The sequence below is a fragment of the Anneissia japonica genome, unplaced genomic scaffold, assembly GCF_011630105.1.
Source record: "Anneissia japonica isolate Jap-2015-1 unplaced genomic scaffold, ASM1163010v1 scaffold1776_len382430_cov169, whole genome shotgun sequence".
Taxonomy (NCBI): Eukaryota; Metazoa; Echinodermata; class Crinoidea; order Comatulida; family Comatulidae; genus Anneissia; species Anneissia japonica.
The window spans coordinates 349,626-355,558 of record NW_022713301.1 but is presented as its reverse complement, the minus strand read 5'-3'; the positions used below and the strand labels follow the sequence as shown (position 1 = coordinate 355,558).

The 5,933-nt window shown below is 34.6% G+C and overlaps 1 protein-coding gene and 1 pseudogene across 1 annotated transcript in view; both read left to right on the top strand.

Moving 5' to 3' along the window:
- The window catches only part of LOC117108421 (galactosylceramide sulfotransferase-like), a 10,875-nt gene extending 9,565 nt beyond the window's left edge, over window positions 1-1,310 (top strand). Inside the window, exon 2 of the mRNA XM_033250434.1 lies at window positions 1,209-1,310. The gene's annotated coding sequence lies outside the window, so the exon portion shown is untranslated. The remainder of the gene's footprint in view (window positions 1-1,208) is intronic.
- Window positions 513-4,601, top strand: LOC117108407 (annotated as a pseudogene).
- The last annotated feature ends 1,332 nt before the right edge of the window (window positions 4,602-5,933 follow it).

Sequence of the window (5,933 nt, the reverse complement as noted above, 5' to 3'; positions counted from 1 at the left end):
ATGCCTTGTAACATGGGTGAATGGTCAGTATCGCAATATTAATTTGTTTCAACAAGGGTTCCAATCAAGTAAACAGAAACATGTGTAAATGAATAATTTGAGATGACAATGTCTCTACAGTAAGTATGTATAGGAATAGGCATAATGCATTGAAACATGTCAAAGTTCAGAATGGAATTTCCGGTCATTTTTTAGCAAACTTTTCTGTTACACCAAATAGAAACATGAATGTTCCTAACAAATTGAAACCATAACTAACTCTCTACTGTCAGCGGTTGTGGAGATATGAAGATTCTATTTCTATGACCTTCCAACATGTCAAAGGTCAGAAACGGCTTTTCCGGTCGTATTTTGGTAGGCCTAAAATGTTCTATTACAGCAAATAGAAACATGAGTATTTTCTATTAGACTGAATATCAACATTAATGTTCCGAACTTATTGACACCACAATTAACTCCTTACCACCAGTGGTTGCGAAGATATGATGACCCTATTGCTATGACCTTGAAACATGTCAAAGGTTAGAAACATGATTTATGGTCATTTGTTAGCAAAATGTTCCATTAGAACAAATAGAAACATGACTGTTCTGAACAAATAGGCACCAAAATTAACTTTCTACCACCAGTAGTTGCGGATATATGACGACCCTATAGCTATGACATTTGACCCTGACCTTTCGACCTTTCGCCACATTTTGAAAATGTTTTACCAAGCTAAAAATGATTCTTGGACCACCCTAAACCAATTTCTGAAGTCAAATTCTCTGGACCTCAAAGTGCATACAAAACCTTGTCTGGCTACTAGGGTATAAGTAACTGGCCTTGTTTTACCACACTAGTATGCAAACTAATTATACGATTGCTGTGGTTGTTTCAAAATATTCAATTCTTCTAATTAACATTACTATAGTTGTTTCTAAATGCTAATTCTGAATTTGTTGGCTTCAATACCATAAAAAAAAAGTTTACCAATTAAGAATTAAACCTTCAGAAAGATTATATATATTATATTATATTATTATATATTCCACACACAGAGATAGTCTAAGTACACACAGAGATAGTCTAAAGTCTTCAAATATTCTTTGCTGAAAAATTCAAATACTGAACTGCAACGTCATTGTCCTATAAAAACATCATTATTATTATGCTGTTTATAAGTTGTTCTGTGTTTATAATGCGTCAGTTTCTTTCCTGATTTTCAGTTCGACATAAAAAATAGGCGATTGTTTCTGAAGCGCTCAAAGTGTGATTCTGTAGGGTTTGAGGATCTGTATGTTGGCAGTACGGTGTGAAGGTTCATTCCAGAAAGCTTACATTTGTAAATTGCTGACGACTTCACCAGAAAAGTATTAGGCCAACAAAAAGTAAGGTACAGTATATTGGTTTATATAAGAAACTTTTGTAATATTAATTGTAATAATGTTAAGTGCCCATAGTTTCTCCATAAGATTTCAATTTGCAAGGGATAACACTGTTAACTTTAACTTTCATTTAAATTCATTTACAGAACATTAGCAATGATAAAACCTGATGCTATATCGAAAGTTGGTAAGTATGCCATTGCTTTTTAAAACAATTTTACTCTTTACTGCCAATCGAACCCATAACCATCAGATAAATAGTGTGGTGTCTTGACCACTAGACCACCAAGCTCGCACGCACTTTGTGATTAGTTTTGAAGCCGATACCCAAGTAACAGCCGGTGCTGCAGTGCTATTCCCATGGCGTTTGTGTCAGTTGAAGTAATAGGAATGATATGTTTTTGCCTGACCTGACATGTTATCTTACTGAACACTCAGTATGTTTCCAAATACTTTATTATTTCTCTTGATGATCGGAAAAAGATAGTATATCCATGGTATATCTTAGTACATCTTGATAATTGATGGATAGGTTAATTGGTTGAGTGATTGATTAATTTATTAGCTCTTTTCATACTTATGTAACAATCCTTTTTTTAGGTGCCATTTTTGGTATTATCTATAAAAGTAACTTTCTTGTGAGTAATGCTAAGATGATAACACTATCTGCAGCAGAGGTCGAAAGGTTCTACAAGGAACACGTTGGAAAACCATTCAATGTATGGACGTAAAGCTGATAATTATCATTTCAATGTAATATCAAAAATATGATATTAATATAATGTATAATAATAATAATATATTATTATACGTCATATTTTTTTTTTTTTTAAATCCAGCAATCTGGCTATCTAGCTATTGAGCTGATGGGGGAGGGCAGCATTGATAATTGGCGACGTCTTCTTGGACCAACAGCAGTATGGCAAGGAGTGAAGCTCCAAGCAGTATTAGGGCAAATTTTGGAACTGGTAAATTATAAGTATCCTTAGATGTAGTGTGGACTTCAATGGCAGTTTGTACCTTTTGAATAGTAAACATCCTTAGTCAATTGTACTGTGATTGGCAACGGCGCCCGAAAGTGATGGGCGTTGTATCTTCAAATGAGCATAGTAAATCAAGAAGTCCACATGCGCATATAACTCTGTGTGGACCTAGTTACTTCCTAAATCTTACCGTCATTGCACAATTAGAAAGGTTCTAAGTATTGACAGCGCGCTGTAAATGTGTCATTTTGTTTAACCAGATTCAAACATCAATATCAAAGCCAATACCAATATCCTTTCATTCATCATTTGCATGTGTAATAAAAATGATTTGGCTACCTTTGGTCAATAAGTAAACAATTTAAATACTCCCAACTATGCAACTCGGGTTAGAGACGTTACTTCAATGGGTAACATAAGATAAAACCAGAGCCTCTGGGCTCGCATGCCATAGTGCTCATCTCTTTCTATAATATTTGGCCAGTATTTACCGACAACGATAAGATCTAGAATGTAATGACATCCAATAATCTGCGCATGCGACAACATTGATTTATCTACGGACATGGAGATGTATAACAAATCCGGGGATCACAATTATAGTATTGTGCCCTTCCAATAGCAATTAACATTGTTAATAATGTAAAAAAAAAAATGAATGATAAATTCAAAATCAAAATATAAATTTTTATTATCAATGTAAGTCTATTACATTTCTTTTGTTTTTTTTTTCTTTTGGTACAGGTCAAGCCGGAGAGATTATGTCCGCTATCTGTCAGGCAGGTTTTAACATCTCCGCACTGGAAATGTTCCACATGGAGCAAGCTAATGCTGAAGAGTTTCTTGAGGCTTACAAAGGAGTTGTTAATGAATACGTGGTAACTGATTGTATTTTTTATCTTGACAATACATTGGTAGCTGTGATTATCATTATTGTCTTAAATTGTTAATATCTTTTGCAAGGACCCATATATTATATTAATTTCTCTTTTTTTAAATTTTATTTATTGTATAATTTTTTTTTTTCTTCACATGCAAACACAAGTATATACTTGCCACTTAAATGGTGGAACGATGCTTTATAAATCAAATCTCTTATTGAGGCTTAGGTGGAGTTGTTTTTAATTGTGAAAAGGAACCTGCTGTGACAGGAATTGAACCCAGGACCCAGGGATTAGAACCATGTGTAAATCAGGCTGTTGCACCCTCCTGATATGTTATTCTGTATAAATATATTAAATAACTAAATAATTAAAATATCCTTATATGTTATCCTATGTTAAATAAATAAAATATCCTGATATGGTATCCTGTATAAATATGATAAGTTAATAAATTAATGAAAGAATGGATGGATGGATGGATGGATGGATGGATAGCTGGATGGATGTATAGATGGATATTGATATTATTAAAAGTGGTATCATTATTAATTTCTTGCCTTTATTTTTATTTTGTCAAATAAAGCTTCTTTATTTCTGACAAATAAAGCTTCTTTATTTCAGACAATAAAATGCTTTTACAAAATAAACATTCGCTTTTGTGTGTGTGTAACAATTTGATTAATATTGCATAATTATTTAACAATTATCCATATGAATGACTTGGCTTTTTTGCAGGATATGGTGACCGAGTTGTGCGCAGGCTCTTCTATTGTGCTTGAAATCTCGGGCTCTGATAATATTACTACCACTTTCCGGGAATTTGTAGGCCCAGCAGATCCAGAAATAGCCCGACATCTGCGACCAAAGACCCTACGAGCAAGGTTCGGCAAGAACAAGGTGCAAAATGCTGTCCACTGTACAGACTTACCAGAAGACGGTATCCTCGAGACAGAGTATTTTTTCAAGATTTTGAGTTCATAGATTTGATAGGCAAATTGAATATGCAGGCAATTTATGTCAAGCCGTGTAAATAAATATTAGTTTTTTTGAAACATTTGTATAAAAAACATACTGAAAATATTGTACAAATTGTTCTGGTTGTACTGAAGTTATTCACTATAAAGCAACACACATTTATTAAACTATGCTCAGAATATGTTATACAGTATTTACATAAAAGTAAGTAATTTTGGTTTTATATAAAAGAAATTATAAATCAAATATAAAAGTTCTTTGACTTGGACTTTCATCACCACTGTGCAATGTCAGTGCAGATCAGTATATGTCAGTGTACAGAAGCTTGGATGCATTCTCTTATAAATTTTTCAGGACGAATATGTAATAAAAGAGACCCAAAGTTGTCCTAACAGACTTGTAAATTTATCCTCAAAAAGAAGCCCATTGTCTTCTTTTCAAGGTAGCATTGGCCTCTTTTTGAGATATTCACATACACTGTACATCAGTTTCAGAAAACAAAATAAATTAAATACAAACTTGTTTTATACAGTTGTTTAGGTGGTTTAATGCCAGTTAAATTCATTCCATAATATAGATTGCTGTTACAGTGGCTTTATTTACTGTTATATAGTACAAATTCACAACATTTACAGCATTCATTTTGAAAAGAAGCCCTCCCAAGTTCGCAAAGAAAAGAAGTAGACCAGGACTTCAATTCGAGGTTTTACGGTGTATTTATAAATGGCGCCCTCTATTAAATATACGAAATCTGAATCTGATTTTTCAATGATGAATCTTGATTATATTGATTATTGTGTCTGGTCAAGGTCTGGTAAAGATGTCCATTTTACAACCCACGGACAGGGTTAGCGCCAGCAGGGCTGGGGGCCAGGGCCCCCCGTCGGGGAGAATTACCACAATTCGTCAGGGAGAAAAAAAAATTATATGTATTTTCTACATCAGTAGGCATGGACTCTAAAATCAATTAAATACAGTAAGCCTTTGAAACCCCTTATTTTTCAACATTTTCGGGGCTTTGCCCCTGGACAACTTTCAGAACATTTTAAGCTACGCTTGACCACGCCCACTTTGCTCTCTTCTGGGATATCTTCCCCCTCATCGGGGCATCTCCCCCTCCCCGGTCGGGACCTCGGAACCCTTCTCCCTCGGGCAAATCCTGGCGCCACCCCTGCTGCCTACGGAGTAAGTGATAAAAAGAAAAAACATGGGAGTAGTGAAATTGGTTTGTATCGTACCGCGATTAAACTTTTCAAGTCGCAGTTTATCTCCATTCAGCTATTATTATTAGCAGGAATTTTCTAACCAATCATACTGCAACATTTATTGAGGACATAATCTGATAGGCGATAGGAGGTGTGTGTTGAGAATTGATTAGAAAAAAAGAATAACAGTATTTTCCGGTGCACAGTAATTTTCACTGCTTCTGGTTACACCTGCCCGTTGAGGGAACCACATGGATAACATAACGGGATTGTGTGGATTATATGAACACGTACGTTCATGACAAGTTTAGAATCCTATTAAGATGTCTTTTTTTTATTTCCGAAATTACAACGGTCCATGTTTCATCACTACTAGGTTTCGTATACGAAGGGTTCTGGATGTAAATCGTTTTATCGTTTTTTGTCTTGAATTTGTTTGTATCGATCTTGTTTTTATATTATACAACTTTTTTGCCTAGGAGCAACGGCGGAGAATGATGCAAAAGGTAAGATACTTTA